This window comes from Neomonachus schauinslandi, chromosome 8 (assembly GCF_002201575.2).
Source record: "Neomonachus schauinslandi chromosome 8, ASM220157v2, whole genome shotgun sequence".
Lineage (NCBI taxonomy): Eukaryota > Metazoa > Chordata > Mammalia > Carnivora > Phocidae > Neomonachus > Neomonachus schauinslandi.
Window position 1 is genome coordinate 71,042,184 of NC_058410.1, and position 20,717 is coordinate 71,062,900.

At 39.7% G+C, this 20,717-nt stretch overlaps 1 pseudogene; it reads right to left on the reverse strand.

Moving 5' to 3' along the window:
* Positions 1–1,058: 1,058 nt before the first annotated feature.
* On the reverse strand, positions 1,059–1,201 carry LOC123325650 (annotated as a pseudogene).
* Positions 1,202–20,717: the final 19,516 nt, after the last annotated feature.

Consider the following 20,717-nt stretch of genomic DNA (forward strand, 5'->3'; position numbering starts at 1 on the left):
GAAATGGAACTGATAAGTGATATGACAGTTTTGACCATGTGGAAAATTGTATAGAGAGCCATTTTACAGAGCTATTGGAAGGCAGGAAGACTTACCATGTTTCAAAGAAATTTAAGCAAATGAAAATGACAATTATTAACTCCAAGAAAAAAATAAAAAATACACAAGAAAGAAAACATAGTCATAGCACATTACTTAGGTCGGTAGTGAACAATATTCTCATAATTATCATGAAAACACTGAATATGTATTTAACTAAAAATTAAAATATAATTACATCAGGAAGATTCAAGAAAGAGAGGGTAAGAGAAAGCAAAAGTCTTCACTATCTGTATACTCTTGGTAAATGAAGAAATAGTAGGATGTTAATATTAGGGGTTTTTTTATTTTTAAAACTTTTTTTTTTAAGATTTTATTTATTTATTTGACAGAGACAGACACAGCGAGAGAGGGAACACAAGCAGGGGGAGTGGGAGAGGGAGAAGCAGGCTCCCCGCTGAGCACGGAGCCCGATGCGGGGCTCGATCCCAGGACCCTGAAATCATGACCCGAGCCGAAGGCAGACGCTTAACAATTGAGCCACCCAGGCGCCCCTTAAAACTCTTTTAATATATTCCGTCTCAGACCCCTTCCTACCTGGCCAGCTTGGGTCTCTAGTTCCCAATTCCTGATCTGCCCCCGTGGCGTGGACACTACCCCTGCCTTCCCGAGCTCTGACCTCAAATCCACCTGCTGCTCTGATTTATCTTCACCCTTGCACTCCTTCACTCCCAGTCTGGATTGCTTTCTTCACTCTAGGACTCCCCACGATTTCCTATGGATGAAAAAAGCGGAGGTGCAAATACAAAACCAGCAAAAAAGTTCAAACTTACGGGTTTTCTTCCACGGACAAGTCAGGCAAAAAGAAAATCGAGTTGCTTAAGAACTCACACTGGGCTTCTCAACATAGCTCGCTCTCACCACATAGTGAATTCGTCCTATGAGAACTGGGGGCAAAACGCAGGGAGCGCAACTACGGAGGCCGAAGAGCTCCAGTGTGGTCTCGAACCTGAGAGGATCAGGGGAAAGCGCGAACCAGGGCCCCACTTCCACGGATCGTGCAGGAAGTCGCAGGGGTGAGCAGAGCCAGAGTACACTGGTTAAGCATCACCCTGGGAAGACCACCTCGGTGATCATGGTATCTCCCCTGACAGGTAAATATAACACTAGTTTTAAAGATGGAACTGTGTATCAAAAGAAGCTGCTATAGAATAACGGAAAGCGATTCCTCTTGAGACAGGACAAAGCAGATAAGGCTGCGGGGAGAACGGAGTGTTCCTTTATACCACTGAGCACTATTTCATTTTGTAGAATATTTGTGTGTAATAATGTAGGCAAATATTCAAAATATAATGTTAAGTGAAAGGGGAGGATTAAAACTGGTAAAAATTTTATAGCAATATATAGCTATTGACATAAATTTACCAAATTCCAAATATACATGCCTTCTGTTAATATAAAATCTGAATACATCGAACTACATTTTTAAAAATATACTCAAAGTAGTTATCACTGCACGATAAGCTAATGGTAATTGTAACCTAATTTTTTATCTTTTTTTCTTTTAACTACAGTAAGATATATTACTTTCTTAGGCAGGGGGAGAACTTTTTAAAAACTTTTCCGACCTTCAATTACTAAGGAAATGGCTGAATTGCAAACAGGAGTCACATGTAGCTGAGGTGCCCGGGACCAGAGCCGCTTAAAAGATACAAATTGGGTAGCACTGGGTCACAACCTTTCTTTGCTGACTTTCACCCTGCCTGCTGTCCCAGGATTCTTCTCCTGCAAAGAGCTCCCAGCTGCCCAGAATGTCTGGGCATTCCCAGGGCCTGCCTCAAATGTGCTCAAATGGGAGCCATCCCATGTGGTGTCAGACAGGGCTGCTGTGTCCTCTGCATGAAGCTCTGCAGGGCACCTCTGCCACCCAGCGGAAGCCCTGGGGCCCTGGAGGTGACACTACTGCCCTGTGACCTCTGGAGCTGTCAATCCACCAAAGCCTCCCTCTACCCTACCTCTGCCCTGAGTTACAATCAGCTTGTGGGCTATGAAAGAAATTCCGCCAGGGCCCTGGAGGTTTTTTGTGTTCGGGGTTTTTTTTAAGATTTTGTTTATTTATTTGCCAGAGAGAGCACAAGCAAGGGGAACGGCAGGCAGAGGGAGAAGCAGGCTCTCTGCTGAGCAAGAAGCCCAAAGCAGGACTTGATCCCAGGACCCTGAGATCATGACCTGAGCCAAAGACAGACAACCAACTGAGCCACCCAGGCATCCCATGGGCCCTGGAGTTTTAGAGAGATTTCAGTAAAAATAGCTCTTTCTGGATTTCATTTATTGGCATGTAAACCTAAAGTTTCACACTCACACACACACACACACACACACACACACACAATGTGCATAAGAATCAGTGTAAAGAACTGGGCAAAAGAAAAGCACTCCATGGGATGGATGTTCTTTCTTGACTCCCCATATTCCCTGGGGGCTTCAGTGGAGCCAGAACTGCCAGCCAGACTCCCTCTTCCTTGAATCCATCTGGCTCAGTTCTTTCCTTGGGGGCAAGTGTTCAACGCGTGTGTGTCTTTGTTGAGTTACATTGGCACTATGCAGAGTGCTTGGTGAGCATGCAATGATTGCTGATTGATTATTAACTGGTGAACAGTGGGGACCATTGCGGCCCCCCACAGAAGGCCCTGTAGAGTAAAGCAGTAAACCAAATCCTGTGATGTTGTCATTTTATGAAACAAACTGTTCACATATTGGCAATATCACATGGGTCAATTCAATATAAGAAAAATATCCTACCTGAAATAGCCAATAAACCCAGGAAAATGTTCCGTTGGAAGATTCTGAAAACCCCATTCTTGGATATCTTTTATAATCTACCTGTAGCTATTAAGTATTCGTTTTTAAAAATACCCTAAAAGTTCAAATTCTAAACTGTAAATACTCAAATATCCCAAAGCCCAGACACCAGAGATGAAATTTGATTCCAATGACTTTGTTCAGCCATGAGTCCCTAAGATGGTGTGCAAAAGGCCAATTGTTAACAGTCTACCGGGAGAGAAAGCAGTTTTGCTCACTTAAATCTCTCCGTCTTGGCCCAAAAGCTGCTGAGAAATATCTCCTGGGGCCTGGTAACTTGGGGTTTCTACGTGCAGTAAATCCCACACTGTGCCTTGCATCCCACCCTTCAGCAGATTCATCTGCCTGCAGATTGATGTTTGGGGACCATACCGACCTTTGGAACGGATGTTGATAGCGGTCATTCGTCCAATAGATGAGAATGTTGCTCACCTAGCAGCTTTCTTGGCCTGGCTCAAGCCTCTGCAACTGAAGGCCGTAAAGGTAACTGACAATGTAATTTATCCACACTTCACCTGGAAAGAGTATCATTTCTTTGAGCTCTCTAGAGACCCTAGCCTCATAAAAAGGCCCAAGATGCCTGTCAGACCAAACAATGCCTATCATGTTTTATTACATGGAATGAAACATAAGACTTTATGCTCCATTAGCAGAAGGTTTCATTTTCACTCCAAGAAGGTAGTTCAACATTACAATATCTTATCTTGTTCTTTCTTATGTTTTTAATATAAACGGCCTTAAAATTCCCTACTTTCATCCCTCACACCCACCATCTCAGGCATCCAGAAGCTATTATCAGATTTTACAGTCAGAGATAATGTGGTATTGTAAGAGTGCTGATGTATATGCAGGGTGTGTGTGTGTGTGTGTGTGTGTGTGTGTGTGTGTGTGTTTAAATAAAACTACAGCCTGATAAAAAGAAGAAGTTTGCTCTCTAGTGGCTGACTTATAAAAGGTTCTGAAAGGCACACAATAAGATATCTTAGAAAAAGAGGAAATTTAATAGTGATATTTCTTTAACAAGGTCTGAGTATTTTGTTTTTATTTTGTTTTTATTTTTCCTTACAGTGAACAACTAGATCATAGAAAATGTTTTGTGAATATTTTTTCCAATTAAAATTTTTCCTATCAACAAGCTAATTTCAATTCTAAATTCTTAGAGTAGCAATTAGGTTTCTGGTGTTTTATTAGCATATTGTACCTTTAGAAAGCTTTATGGATTTTTTTAATACCAGATAATTAATGTCTATTATAGACACATTGCTCAATAATATATTATCATTAGAACTTTTTATACCATTTTTAGCCCTTTGCAGAAAGATTATATAAATTCAGTGAAAAATTGTATAATTTTTAATATGATGCTAACTAATATCATTGTATTACTCCTTTTTCTACAGCAACTCAATTTATAAGTTACTATAATAAGAACTATAAATGAAAACATTTATTCAGTGTGCCCCTCTTTTTAACACTCCCCCTATCATGTTTTACTTTCCCATTTTATTCTCCCACTAGTTCATGTCTGTCTCCCCAAGTCCACACTGTTTTCCCCAACTCTCTCCAGTACCCCTGGTCAGAGAATAGGAAAGTAAACACCACCACTGGTCCCTGAAATTCCCACCCTGCATATTTAAAAAAAGGCAGGGATTACCTAGAAAGCTTTCTTACCTGCACAGTAATTAAATACTTTAAGTGATTTTCAGATCCAGTAGATTTTTGTCCTCATTTCACCTATGAGAAAGAAAACAGCATAAAGAAGTTTGAACTTTTCAGCAGGTCAGGACTACAGTGCAAGTGACATACTAGACAATGCAAAGAAGAGTGTTATATGGGGCAGGGGAGCAGGCATCCGGGACAGTGCAACGGGTGATTAGGAAGGGGAATGATGCAATCTGGTTGACATTTTTGAAAACTATTCTGGCTGCTGTATGGAGAAAGTGCCGCAACAAGGACAAGTACAAACAGGGAACCTCTTTGGAAATGATTGCAGTCATGCATGCAATGAAATATAGTGGCACGGACAAGGGGATAGCCATGGAGTTGTGAAAAATGAATGGATTTCTGATGTATTTTGGAGGTAGAGCTAAATGGTGATGGATTGGAGGTAGGGGTGTGACTTTTTTTTTTTTAAAGATTTTATTTATCTATTTGAGAGAGAGAGAATGAGAGACAGAGAGCATGAGAGGGAGGAGGGTCAGAGGGAGAAGCAGACTCCCTGCCGAGCAGGGAGCCCAATGCGGGACTCGATCCCGGGACTCCAGGATCATGACCTGAGCCGAAGGCAGTCGCTTAACCAACTGAGCCACCCAGGCGCCCAGGGGTGTGACTTTTGACTGAGCAACTGGGTGGATGGTGGTACCACTTAATGGAATTGAAAAGGCTGAGTGAAGCAGGTTGGGGACGTGAGTGGCATTGAGAACAGTTGGTCATGGTTCAATCTGAGATGCCTATTCCAGAGGAGGTGTCAGGTTATCTCTTGAAGCTTTCAGAAGTAACGTCAGGAGGTATGTGCCCAACTAGATCTCTTCTTGTTAAAAGTCTGGAGCTTTGGAGAGAAGTCAGGACTCGTGATTGATACTTAGAAGTCTTCCAAAAATAAATAATATTTAAAAGGAGATCCTCAGAGACTGTGGATGGAGAAGAGAAAAGGCCTGAGCTGGAGAGAGAAGGGAGGCCCATCCAGAAGACTGAACAAAAGTGGCTAGCAGTGGGGAGAGAAACAGAAGACAAGTGAGACAACACTAGTCAGTGGTCAGATAGGATGAGGACACTGAAACGACTGTTGAATTTGGCAACACAGAGGTCCCAGATGACCTTGACAAGAGCCCTTTTAGTGCAGTGATGGGGACAAAAGGCCCTCTTGTCCTTGCATTTCTATAATAGGTTCTTGTACCTCCCCTCCCAAATATGGGCCTAAAAGATTCCTTCTTCATGCAAATATGCAAGACAGAAAGGAACTAGTTGGTGCAGTGTCTGGGAAATCTCTTTCTTGTCTATGTTGATAAATTATACTCCATCTTTAATCTGCAGTCATTTTCTTTGAACCCTCTTAGAGTCAAACTGGGCAAGAAATAGGATTCTTGAATATCAGAAATCAAGCTATCCACCATTTCACAGAGTAACTCATCGTCCCCACAGAGTAGATGGTGAGGTAGAGGGAAGCTGAATTAAGGAGAAAATAACTAGGGAAGGGTAAATCTGACCTAGACAATGTGAGCAGACAGAAAGTAGAGGGAAGGAGAACGAGGAAAAGAGTACCTTGGGGAGGGAAAAAGATATAAACAGGAAAAGAAAAAATGAGGGATAGCCTTTTTTCCTTAAGGCATAGCCCAAAATGAAAGTTGAACTACCTGCCAATCTCAGATGAAACAGAACCCAGACAGAGTAAATATGGAAAGCATTTCCACTTCAAACTATATGCCAAGCATTGGGGAACAAGGAAAGAGAGTAACACATTGAACAGCAGAAAGGAATTATAATGTGAACAGGTGGACTGCAGAAGCTGCTTATTTTCTAAAAGTCGTCTTAAAATTCACATAGCTATTTCAAAACACTCCCCTCCCCCAGACCTCCTTGCTGGTTAGTTTCTGTACAACTGCATTTCCTAGGCTGTGGAAATGCCTAGGAAAACTGAAGTGAGAGGCTGAACCAAGAAGAATGTGGCCAATAGAGTCCCTTCTTTTTACTTCATGTGTTCATATGAATAAGCACAGTGTGGAAAGGCAGAAACTTAAGTTATAATTAAAGGAAAAACAACCTGTGATTCTATTCTTTCACACTCCCAGGATGGGCTTTTGTTCAACTCACATTATAGTATATGCAATTTAATGCTTCAATATGATGCTGAAGACTACCGGGCTTCACTGGAAATGCTTGTGTGTGCTAACTCCATAGAACTTACAGGCTGTCAAGAGACACCAGTAAACCATGGTCAAGTAGGGGTAACTTTCAGCTGAAAAGGACTGGCCAGAACCCTCAAGCTGGTCTTGGGATTATTCTTCTCATTTCCAACTGTGGCCTCACATTACCAAGCAATACTATTCTCCACCAGCCCAGTCCCCGCTCACCAGGGACCCCAGCAGTGGGTGTGCCTGAGGTCTAAGCTTCGAAGCCTCTCTTCACGTGGTTTTTGCGTGGGGCTGAGCTGCTGGCTCACTTGACCTATTTGTTTCCCATCAGAAATTCAGAAACATCATTCTTCAAATTCCAACTTGTCTCTCTTTTTCTGCTTTGTGGTCATTTCACTGTTATTTTAAAAACAGAGCACTCTGAATAGAACTGGGGAAAGGAATCATACATCTCAGCTCCCTGGACCAAAGAAAAACACATGCGATCAGTTGAGACCAAATGTGTTTCCCTTCTCCTACACAGAAGCATGGGATGGCAGTAGGAAGCTCCCTCTCCTAAAAGGAAGGAGGTCATGTATGGTTCATTAGCAATGACATCTGGAGAGAAAATACTGGTTGATGAAATGGCATTAAAATTATGTCATGACTACTGTCTCTCCTGCAGTTCAGAAGGAAGACATCAAGAAAAGGATCAATATTAATTTGTGGACCAACTACCTAGAATAGACCAGAAATATCACCTTCTAGGTTTGCTGTGCTCCCATCCCTGAAGCAAGACACGGAAGAGACTATCCCCAAATCTTCATCTCCAGAATCAAATTTCGACAGTAACGTCCTTGAGAACTCTTCTGGTTCCTTACTAATTGAGAAGGCTCCAAGCTTAGGCAATGCCAAATCATGCCAGAAAGTTATGTTCTTGGATCTTTACTGAGACTTCGCAGACTAATTCTGGCATGTTGAGGTCAGTCTCCTCTCTATCACAGAAAAGTAAAAAGTTAAAATAGAAGAAACCATGAGCTCAGATGGCAGAGGGTTTATCTGAAAAAGATAAAAGAGGGCAGCCCAGCCCAGAGGCCAAGTATTACTTTACAAGACTCTCTTAGTTCTTATGACTTCAGGTAAATACCTGATTTGCCTTAATATTTACACACGATGGTTTCTATGGTTTGGGGTATTTGCGCTTTGAATCGACATTAAGAAGGAATAGGCATAAGCGTATGGAAATCCAAGAAAGGTAAAGAAAACAGCCTTTATAGGTCATTAGGATTTTTGAACAGTTCCAAAGAGGAAACAAGCCAGGTATACACATGTGCTTTAAATATAACACCCCAGGGTGCCTGGGTGGCTCAGTTGGTTAAGCGACTGCCTTCGGCTCAGGTCATGATCCTGGGCTCCCGGGATCGAGTCCCGCATCGGGCTCCCTGCTCAGCAGGGAGCCTGCTTCTGCCTCTGACCCTCCCCCATCTCATGTGCTCTCTCTCTCTCATTCTCTCTCTCTCAAATAAATAAATAAAATCTTTAAATATAACACCCCAAACAGCAGTGAAGGCCCCACTCTGCTTTGTGCATATGTAGAATCTTGGTTTACCCCCAAATTATAAGAGATCATCAGGAGTACATGATTCTATATCTTACCTTACAATAAAAAGAAAGGAAAAATTAAGGATAAGCTAGGGGCTAGATTTGGGGGTAATGAAAGTAGGGGAAAACCCACATCCTTTGATATATTTTTCTTACTGTAATTGTTGCTAAGGAAACCACTTCCTATCCATACGCAGCACATATTTCCCCTATTTGTTATTCTAACAAAGTGCACAATACCACATTTAAAAACAGGAGAACAAGAGCCCAGTAACATATATTCAGGGACATTCAGAGCTCTGAAATAATTGGAAAGAGATTAATGAGGTTGTCCTAAGGGTCGGGGAACAAGGTGCACTTAGCAGAGAGAAAACCTACTCTCTTATTGTTAGCATTTACCGTCCAATCCAAGCTAGAATAAATGCCCTTGAGCATCAGAAAAGAGGCTTCTTCTACTTCTACAGCTCTCCCTCCATGGGGAAAGGATGGTGGAACTCATGCTTCATAGAATCCCAGAATGTGAGAGCTGGAAGAGTATTAATTAACTTAATCTAAGTTCCTCATTTGACAGTGAGGAGGCAGAGAAACTTGCCAAGGTAACATGGTTACTTCATGGCTAAATTGGGAGTAGAAGTCATTTTCTGACTCCCAATGCAGGAACAGAAATTCAAGGAGTGTTGTCTGATGGCTGGAATTGAAAGACTCAATCTTAAAGGACTCCTTGATCTTTCAAGCTCAACTTAGCCTTGCATTGCAGAAATCCCCAGGAAGTTTCATCTTTATTCATACTATGGACTTGGGCAATCGTGACTCCTTGCCTATCCATCAGTAAATATCTATGCAGAGATCACTGTGTTTGAGGAAACAGTGGAGTTTAAGTGTAGTTCAGATCTCCTGGAACAGACATAATCCTTGTACTTGTTCATCTCTCAAGAGTGCTCCAGGTCTGGTGGAATCACAGTCCCAAAGGTTTCCTCAGGCTCTAGAAACTATCTAGCTCACTCTTTTCTCCTCCCCTCCTCTTTCCACTTCCTTATCATTGTGCCTTTGTTAGCTGCATTAACATCCAAAGAGGTGTCCTCTAAAGGAAAGAGATATTTAAAAAGGGACTGGGAGCAACCAAGAAACAATCAAAAGAATCTGGCCTTTGATGTGATAACATGATTGACAGTGATGGTGGTGAGGAAGAATTTTATACCAGTTTGGCTTTGCATTGCTGAAAATCAAAGTTATTCTAAACAACTGGGTCAGACTGTAGTTATTCAATCCCTTTTATTTTCTCTAACAACAAATCCCTTAGATTGCCTAGAGTTAATTAGAAGCTCCCAAACATTAAATATATGTTTCTTTTGTTTGCTGGAATTTTGGCATTTTCTTTTTCACAAATGCCTTGATTGAAAATATTTCAGCACAATGATACTTAACAATCTGTCAAATGTCTATCAGCAGTCCTGTTGATGTGTTGTCTAAGATCCATTAATTCTATTCTTTTCCATGCTCTCAGTCACCCACTCACTTCTCCAGTAAATATGTACACACAAACCACAAAATATTGTTCTGCCTCAACCTTCTGGAATTTTTTTTAAATCCAAGAATTCTACTCTATGGCATACAGTAAAACTCACGCACTTAAAAATAAATGTAATTGAAATTTCTCTAGACTGGATTCTTCCCTTTCATGGTTTTAAGCCTGAATATGGGCCAATGATGCTGTTTCCCTTAATCAGCACACTTGACCTCTAGCTAACACAGGGGGAACATTCTAGGTGATGAAACAAAAACAAGAGAAGTCTTAGCAAACCAAACTGACTTTCAACTCTTTTAGCTTTCCACTTTTGTGCTTTTGAGATGTTGTGCCACCCATAATATCAACTGTTTGTTTCAAATGTATTTCTTACACAATTTCTAATCCTATTATCAAGAATCTAGAAAACCAGCTGAGAAACTAGATGACTGTTGTTTCAATTATAAAATCATTCAAAGATATGTGATACAAAATATTTTAAAATTTATAAGACCTTTCCTCAATAGCGGTAGTCCATAAAATAGTATCTTTTATTTGTATAAAGGTATGTACTTTTGAAAATACTTTCTCATAATAAGAGTTTTACATACTAACACATTGCATTATCTTGTACACAATTTAAAGAAGAGAAAACCAAGACATTGTTTTCTATGTAAAGTTTAGTTCTTCTGCTAAATAAATCAGGAATTATCTCGCTAAGCCTTCATCAATTTGTAAAAAAGATTAGATCTATAGCTTCTGGTCTCTGCTGTTGTACTTCATTTGTGAGTATAAGAAACCGAAACTCTTATTTTCTCTCAGAGAAGTTATTATATGTTCAGCGTATTTATTTGGGTATGAAAATACAAAGTCCCAAGTTTTCATTTATGAACACCAAGAGTCAATTAATATCTGTAATAGGAAAAAAGACAACTTGCAAGTTAAAAGATTTATTTTTCTGTTGGTCCAGTATGACTCCAGGCAAACTGTTACTATAAATAAAATCTCTGCTCTAAACAGAACAGAAAAAGAATTTGTTGAACATAGATCTTTTTATTTATTTTTTTAAAAGATTTTATTTATTTATTTGAGAGAGAGAATGAGATAGAGAGAGCATGAGAGGGGGAGGGTCAGAGGGAGAAGCAGATTCCCTGCTGAGCAGGGAGCCCGATGCGGGACTCGATCCTGGGACTCCAGGATCATGACCTGAACCGAAGGCAGTCGCCCAACCAACTGAGCCACCCAGGCACCCCGAACATAGATCTTTTTAAAAAAACTTTTTAAATTTAAATTGAATCAATTAACATACAATATATTATTAGTTTCAGAGATAGAGGTCAGTGATTCATCTGTCTTATATAATACTCAGTGCTCATTATATCACGTGCCCTCCTTAATGTCCATCACCCAGTTACCCCATTGCCCCCCTCCCCCCTCCAGCAACCCCCAGTTTGTTTCCTATGATTAAGAGTCTCTTGTGGTTTGTCTCCCTCTCTGATTTCATCTTGTTTTATTTTTCCCTCTCTTCCCCTATGATCCTGTTTTGTTTCTTAAATTCCATATATCAGTGAGATCATACGATAATTGTCTTTCTCTGATTGACTTATTTCACTTAGCATAACACCCTCTAGTTCCATCCATGTCATTGCAAATGGCAAGATTTCATTTTTTTAGTGGCTGAGTAGTATTCTGTTATATATATACCACATCTTCTTTATCCATTCATCTGTCAGTGGACATCTGGGCTCTTTCCATCATTTGGCTATTGTGGACTTTGCTGCTATAAACATTGGGGTACAGGTGTCCCTTCGGATTACTACATTTGTATCTTTGGGGTAAATACCTAGTATTTGCTGGGTCATAGGGTAGCTCTATTTTTTTTTTTTTTTAAAGATTTTATTTGACAGAGAGAGAGAGAGACAGCGAGAGAGGGAACACAAGCAGGGGGAGTGGGAGAGTGAGAAGTAGGCTTCCTGCAGAGTAGGGAGCCTGATGTGGGGCTCGATCCCAGGACCCTGGGATCATGACCTGAGCTGAAGGCAGACGCTTAACGACTGAGCCACCCAGGTGCCCCTAGGGTAGCTCTATTTTTAACTTTTTGAGGAAGCTCCATACTGTCTTCCAGAGTGGCTCTAACAGTTTGCATTCCCACCAACAGTGTAAGGGAGTTCCCCTTTCTCCACATCCTCGCCAACATCTGTTGTTTCCTGACTTGTTAATTTTAGCCATTCTGATTGGTGTGAAGTGGTATCTCATTGTAGTTTTGATTTGTATTTCCCTGATTCTGAGTGATGCTGAGCACTCTTTCATGTGTCTATTGGCCATTTAGTTGTCTTCTTTGCAGATATGTCTGTTCATGTCTTCTGCCCATTTCTTGACTGGATTATTTGTTCTTTGGGTGTTGAGTCTGAGAAGTTCTTTATAGATTTTGGATACTAGCCCTTTATCTGATAAGACATTTGCAAATATCTTCTCCCATTCTGTCCATTGTCTTGGTTTTGTCGACTGTTTCCTTTGCTGTGCAAAAACTTTTTATCTTGATGAAGTCCCAATAGCTTACCTTTGTTTCCCTTGCCTTTGGAGACCTGTCTAGCAAGAAGTTGCTGCAGCCAAGGTCAAAGAGGTTGCTGCCTGTGTTCTTCTCAAGGATTTTGATGGGTTCCTGTCTCACATTTAGGTCTTTCATCCTAATTCATCACCCATTCATTTTGAGTCTATTTTTGTGTATGGTGTAAGGAAATGGTCCAGTTTCATTCTTCTGCATGTGGCTGTCCAATTTTCCCAACACCATTTGTTGAAGAGATTGTCTTTTTTTCCACTGGATATTCTTTCCTGCTTTGTCGAAGATTAGTTGACCAAAATGTTGAGGGTCCATTTTTGGGTTCTCTAGACAGTATGGAGCTTCCTCAAAAAGTTAAAAATAGAGCTACCCTAGGGGCACCTGGGTGGCTCAGTCGTTAAGCGTCTGCCTTCAGCTCAGGTCATGATCCCAGGGTCCTGGGATCGAGCCCCACATCAGGCTCCCTACTCTGCAGGAAGCCTACTTCTCACTCTCCCACTCCCCCTGCTTGTGTTCCCTCTCTCGCTGTCTCTCTCTCTCTGTCAAATAAAATCTTTAAAAAAAAAAAAAAATAGAGCTACCCTATGACCCAGCAAATACTAGGTATTTACCCCAAAGATACAAATGTAGTAATCCGAAGGGACACCTGTACCCCAATGTTTATAGCAGCAAAGTCCACAATAGCCAAATGATGGAAAGAGCCCAGATGTCCACTGACAGATGAATGGATAAAGAAGATGTGGTATATATATAACAGAATACTACTCAGCCACTAAAAAAATGAAATCTTGCCATTTGCAATGACATGGATGGAACTAGAGGGTGTTATGCTAAGTGAAATAAGTCAATCAGAGAAAGACAATTATCGTATGATCTCACTGATATATGGAATTTAAGAAACAAAACAGGATCATAGGGGAAGAGAGGGAAAAATAAAACAAGATGAAATCAGAGAGGGAGACAAACCACAAGAGACTCTTAATCATAGGAAACAAACTGGGGGTTGCTGGAGGGGGAGGGGGGCAATGGGGTAACTGGGTGATGGACATTAAGGAGGGCACATGATATAATGACACAAAGAAATGGAAAAATGTTCTATGCTCATGGATTGGAAGAACAAATATTTTTAAAATATCGAGGCTACCTAGAGCAATCTACATATTCAATGCAATCCTTATCAAAATACCGTCAACTTTTTTCACAGAGCTGGAACAAACAATCCTAAAATTTGTATGGAATCAGAAAAGACCCCGAATCACCAGGGGAATGTTGAAAAAGAAAACCAAAGCTGGTGGCATCACAATTCCAGACTTCAAGCTCTATTACAAAGCTGTAATCATCAAGACAGTATGGCACTGGCACAAAAACAGACTTCCTCGATTTCTTCCATGAATGTTCTATAGTTTTCTGAGTACAGATTCTTTGCCTCTTTGGTTAGGTTTATTCCCAGGTGTTTTATGGTTTTTGGTACAATTGTAAATGGGATTGACTCTGTAATTTCTCTTTCTTCTGTCTCATTGTTTGTGTATAGAAATGCAACTGATTTCTGTGCATTGATTTTATATCCTGCCACTTTGCTGAATTCCTGTATGAGTTCTAGCAATTTTGTGGTGGAGTCTTTTGGGTTTTCCACACAGAGCATCATGTCATCTGCAGAAAGTGAGAGTTTGACTTCTTTGTTGATTCGGATGATTTTTATTGCTTTTTGTTGTCTGATTGCTGAGGTTAGGACTTCTAGTACTATGTTGAACAATAACAGTGAGAGTGGGCATCCCTGTCGTGTCCCTGACCTTAAGGGAAAAGCTCTCAGTTTTTCCCCACTGAGAATGATATTCGCTGTGGGCTTTTCATAGATGGCTTTTATGAAATTGAGGTATGTTCCCTCTATCCTTACACTGTGAAGAGTTTTAATCAAGAAAGGATGCTGTACTTTGTTATATGCTTTTTCTGCATCTATTGAGAGGATCATATGGTTCTTGTCCTTTCTTTTATTAATGTAGTGTATCACATTGATTGATTTGTGAATTGATTTGTGGATGTTGAACCATGCTTACAGCCCAGGAATAAATCTCACTTGGTCATGGTGAATAATCGTCTAAGGTACTGTTGGATCCTATTGGCTAGTATTTTGGTGAGAATTTTTGCATCCATGTTCATCAGGGATATTGGTCTGTAATTCTTTTTGGTGGGGTCTTTTTCTTGTGGGGGATCAAAGTAATGCTGGCCTCATAGAAAGAGTTGGAAATTTTCCTTCCCTTTCTATTTTTTGAAACAGCTTCAGAAGAATAGGTATTAGTTCTTCTTTAAATATTTGGTAGAATTCCCCTGGGAAGCCATCCGGCCCTGGACTCTTGTTTGTTGGAAGATTTTTGATTGCTGCTTCAATTTCCTTACTGGTTATGGGTCTGTTCAGGTTTTTTATTTCTTCCTGTTTTAGTTTTGGTGGTTTATACGCCTCTAGGAATGCATCCATTTTTTCCAGATTGCCTAATTTATTGTCATATAGTTGCTCATAATATGTTCTTATAATTGTTTATATTTCTTCGGGTTGGTTGTGATCTCTCCTCTTTCGTTCATGGTTTTATTTATTTGGGTCCTTTCTCTTTTCTTTTTGATAAGTCTGGCCAGGGGTTTATCAATCTTGTTAATTCTTTCAAAGAACCAGCTCTTAGTTTCATTGATCTGTTCTACTGTTCTTTTGGTTTCTATTTCATTGATTTCTGCTCTAATCTTTATTAATTCTCTTCTCCTTCTGGGTTTAGGTTTTATTTGCTGTTCTTTCTCCAGCTCCTTTAGGTGTAGGGTTAGGTTATGTATTTGAGACCTTTCTTATTTCTTGAGAAATGTTTATTTTTCTATATCTACCCTCTTAGGACTGCCTTTGCTGCATCCCAAAGGTTTTGAACAGTTGTTTTCATTTTCATTTGTTTCCATGAATTTTTTAAAATTCTTCTTTAATTTCCTGGTTGACCCATTCATCCTTTAGTAGGATGCTCTTTAGCCTCCATGTATTTGAGTTCTTTCTGACTTTCCTCTTGTGACTGAGTTCCAGTTTCAAAGCACTGTGGCCTGAAAATATGCAGAGAATGATCCCAATCTTTTGGTACCAGTTGAGACCTGATTTGTGACCCAGGATGTGATCTATTCTGGAGAATGTTCCATGTGCACTCGAGAAGAATGTGTATTCTGTTGCTTTAAGATGGAATGTTCTGAATATATCTGTGAAGTCCATCTGGTCCAGTGTGTCATTCAAAGTCCTTGTTTCCTTGTTGATCTTCTGATTAGATGATCAGTCCATTGCAGTGAGGGGGGTGTTAAAGTCCCCTACCATTATTATATTATTATCAATGTGTTTCTTTAATTTTGTTTTTAATTGGTTTATATAATTGGTTGCTCCCATGTTAGGGGCATAAATATTTACAATTGTTAGATCTTCTTGTTGGATAGAACCTTTAACTATGATATAATGTCCTTCCTCATCTCTTATTACAGTCTTTGGTTTAAAATCTAATTTGTCTGATATAAGGATTAACACCCCAGCTTTCTTTCGATGTCCATTAGCATGATAAATGGTTTTCCATCCCCTCACTTTCTATCTGGAAGTGTCTTTGGGTCTAAAATGAGTCTCTTGCAGACAACATATCAATGGGTCTTGCTTTTTTATCCAATCTGATACCCTGCATCTTTTGATTGGGGCATTTAACCCATTTACATTCAGAGTGACCATTGAAAGATATGAATTTAGTGCCATTTTATTACCTGTAAAGTGATGACAATATACCTTTCTGTATATTGTCTTTGTTCCTTTCTTGGTTTATATTACTTTTGGGCTCTTTCTTTGCTTAAAGTATCCCTTTTAATATTTCTTGCAGGGCTGGTCTCATGATCACAAATTCTTTTAGTTTCTATTTGTCCTGTAAGCTTTTTATCTCTACTTCTATTTTGAATGACAACCTAGCTGGGTAAAGTATTCTTGGCTGCAAATTTTTCCCATTTAGCACCCTGAATATATCATGCCAGTCCTTTCTGGCCTGCCAGGTCTCTGTGGCTAGGTCTGCTGCCAGTCTGATGTTTCTACACTTGTATGTTATGGACCTATTGTCCCGAGCTGCTTTCAGGATTTTCTCTTTTCTCTGAGACTGCAAGTTTCACTATTATATGTTGGGGTGTTGACCTATTTTTATTGTTTTCAAGGGGGAGGTTCTCTGTGCCTCCTGGATTTTGATGCCTGTTTCCTTCCCCAGATTAGGGAAGTTTTCCACTATAATTTACTCCAATATACCTTCTGCCCCTCTCTTTCTCTTTCTTCTTCTTTTGGGATCCCAATTAGTCTAATATTGTTTTGTTTTATGGTATCACTTATCTCTCAAATTCTCCCCATGTGATCCAATAGTTGTTTATCTCTCTTTTTCTCAGCTTCTTTATTCTCCATCATTTTGTCTTCTATATCATTAATTCTCTCTTCTGCTTCATTTATCCTGGCAGTTAGAGCCTCCATTTTTTATTGCATTATTTACATAATTTATTGCATTATTTACATAATTTGTTGCATTCATTAATAGCCTTCTTGATTTCAACTTGATTAGACTTTAGTTCTTCTATTTCTCTAGAAAGGGATCCTCTGTGTCTTCTGTGCTTTTTTCAAGCCCAGTTAGTATCTTTATAATTGTTATTCTAAACTCTAATTCCAACATCTTACTTATATCCATACTGATTAAGTCCCTGGCAGTCAGTACTGACTCTTGTTCTCTTTTTTGAGGTGAGTTTTTCTGTTTTCTCATTCTTGCAGAAAGTGGTCGCTTTTCTATCTGTAGAGTTGCGGCTATTCTTTTCTTAGATCTCCATCTGAGTTCACAGGTGTTCAGAATAATCTGATAGCTATCTAGCTGAATTCCTGGGACCAGACAAAACTAAGGTCTCCTACTCCTCTGCCATCTTGAACTATCTCCCTAGAGGGTAACTCCTCTGTTGTACATAGATCTTGAGTAAAATGAAAAACTTCCAGAATTCTTGAACTATAAGCAAAGCAATGGTCATCCCTTAAAGAATTAGCCTTCAAATAGTAGGCTAAAAAAACAAAATACATGTATTTTATCTACTTTTTCTTTTCTTACTGCAAACTTTTTGTTTGTGACCTTTAGCAGTGGCTCAAGTGCATCTGTGTTTATTTCTGTATGTGCAGAGAGATAGAGAAACAGATGGACAGTACGAATACCAAGCCCTTGGAGAGGTACCTGGCCATTTGTAGCTGGAAGTCAGATTAACTTTTTAAATTCAGAACAATATTTAGGACAGTTCTAAAACCATAATATTATTAATTTTAATTTGATATATGCCCCACAAAAAAATACCATCCCTGTTACTAGAGAGGTTAGTGCTGCTGACTTAATTCATCAATTTAAAGTTGCCTAAATACCTTAATTCAGTCAGGTCCTCAAATTACAGAAATACAAGGGTATATCCTATATATCCTTATATCCTCTCTAACTCATAGCGTAACACCATGACTTGGGAGAATCACAAAACTGGAAAATGGGATACCTGAGCTCTAGTTCTTGGTTTTCCAACTGACTAACTGATCTCTGAGCCCCTAATCTAACATAGACTACAACATTCTCAAAGCTGAGAACTTGATCTTGACACATAGTGAGGACACAGTCACTACTGATAAGTGAATGAAGAAAATAATCTATGATTCTAGTTGGTAATCACAAATATTTCTCTGAATCAGAGTCAGAGATGATTTATATTTATATTCTAATACCATTTATATTCTAAAACTCATAAATGATTGTGTGAAATTTTTAACAGACACTTGGAATGCATTTAGGCATTTTGGAAAGAACTCAACTGGCCACTTGCAGATAAATGTCCCTATTTATAAATAGGGACAAAAACTAACATTTTCTCATTAAACTCTTCCTCTGCCCTACCAGCAAGCCTGCAGGGAGATTTCTGACCTCCATTTTACTAAATAAGAAATTAAAAGTCAGAGAAGTAGTTTTTGCTCAAGTTCACATAGCTAGCAAGTGGATGAGCCAGAATTTAACCCAAGACTAACATTCCATGGAGACCAATTTCTTTCTACTCTATTTTGCCACCTCAGCATTCCTATATTCACATATATACTAAGGTAATATAGCTCCTCAAGGGCAAAGAATGAGTTCTGTCCATCACTGTATTGCTAGTGCCAGCATACGATGAATAAAAATCTACTGAATGAAGGAATTCATGTTCAACAACACACAGTTTCCCAGCCAGCATTAGAAATGTGCCTTGAACAATGTTTGTTCCTCAGGGCAATTGGACAAGGCTCCATCCAAAAGCAGCTTTGTCTGTTACTCCAGTTTGTCTACAAAGATTATCATTTTCTCTGTGTGCTATGATGTGGGAAGGGTTGGGAAGCACTGCATAACTTGTCAATGTGAGCAAGGGCAAATTATGTGCTCATCACAGTACAAGTCATTTCCAGGCTGGGAAGAAAGGAAATCCTAAAGTTTGAAAATCACAGCTTGGCCACAGTTGGATGAAAACCAAGCAATGGACACCATGATAATGAGTTGCCTGAATGAGAAAGAATTCTTTGGCAAGGGAGAGAAGAAACCCCATACCAAAAGCAAAGAAGGAAGAAAGAACACATTAAATCATTCATCAGAGCTGTAGATGGGGTTGTGGGAAAGCCAGGGGGTGAGGGAGGGGGGTAATATGAGTGCCCTAGGACTAGAACTCAAATTGTTTTGCTTAAGTGGTAAAGAAAACTATGATGTATCTTAAGATATAAGCCCTTTATACCATTCTTCAAAATGACTAGCTATCATTTATTGTGTATATATTATATGTTAGGCATTTTATGTATATGTATTATCTCATTTTTTAAAAATCCCCCACAACTCTCCAAAGTACATATGATTGTCCCCACTTACACATCAGGATTCTGAATCTCACAGGGGGTAAGTAATTTACCTAATACTATTCACCTGGTAAGGATGGAGTAGCCAGGACTCAACTCCAGTGTATCTGACTCTAAAGCTCACATTCTTCCCACCATGCCTTGCTGCCTCAGTCCACATTAGCTCCATCTGAGAGGCAGATGTTATCCTTCATCTTTTTTAGCAAACATCTTACAATGAGAAAAAGTGGAGTAAAGACTTATCTAACTCCCAAAGCCCTATTATAGCCTAAAATTAATGGTGGAAGAGTGTTTTGAAAATACCAGTGCAGCTCCTTGAATGCTAGGGTCTTTGCTGGGATTCTGAGTCTCTGGGATGAAAGATTCTACAGAGCTTCTCTATCTTACAACAGCCACTTGTAAGGATTTCAAAAAGAGCAGGGAGCCCCCTCTTTTGAGAGGAGCCTTCAGAACCCTAGGATGATGGGGTAGTAGGAAGATACTTCATGGCAGAGTTGTCTCCTATATAAGCTCCTGGCTAGCAAAGGGAGGGAAATGGACCTTAAGCTTCCAGAAGTATCTCAAGAATTTTTTATAAAACATGCTGAGCAGAAAAATAAGGTAAGAGAAAGCCTGTTTACTTGGAAGAAACATGAGTTGCCTCAGAAGGATTTGAGTGGCATAAATTGATGGAAGGCTAAGAAAAAAACAAACTGAAATTTCCCAAATAAATATTGATGAACAGTGAAAAACACCTACCACTGCCTAGACCACTGGGCCACCAGCTTCTTACAGTTACAACTTGACCACAAACCTCAGAAAGCCATCCAGAGAAAAGATTGCTTAAGACAGCAGAGACAGCAGCCTTGTTTTGTTTTGTTTTGTTTTGTTTTGTTTTGTTTTGTTTTGTTTGTTAGCTCTGAGGCAAACCCCACCAGGAGCTCACATGGAGAGTAAGATTGATTGAGCCGTATATAGCTCATTATGTGTATTGGAGAAAGGTAGGACAGATACTAGAAGATGGAAGATGGAAAAGCTTAGAGACAACAGCATATGGATATTCAGTTCTCTTTGTCAATTTTAATCTTGCTTCCTTGTTTATATCAGAGCATAATTTATTGTGGCATGATTTCCCACCCTCTATCTCTCATCTTCTTTGCTCTTCCCCTCCTTCACTACCTGTCCAAGCCCAGAGTGATATGCCAATTTGTTTTCACTGTGTAACAAACCATTCCAAATCTTTAGTGGCTTAAACAGCAGTGATTTATTTAGTTCACACTTCTGTGGATTGGTCAGCAATTTGGGCTAGACTCAGCTGGGTTGTCTTCTGTTCTGGTCTAAGCTCATTCATGCTGCTTTTTAGCAGGGTGACTTTGTTTCTGGGGTTAATTGGCTGTCAGCAGAGGCTAAGGGGGCAACTGGGCCATTGTC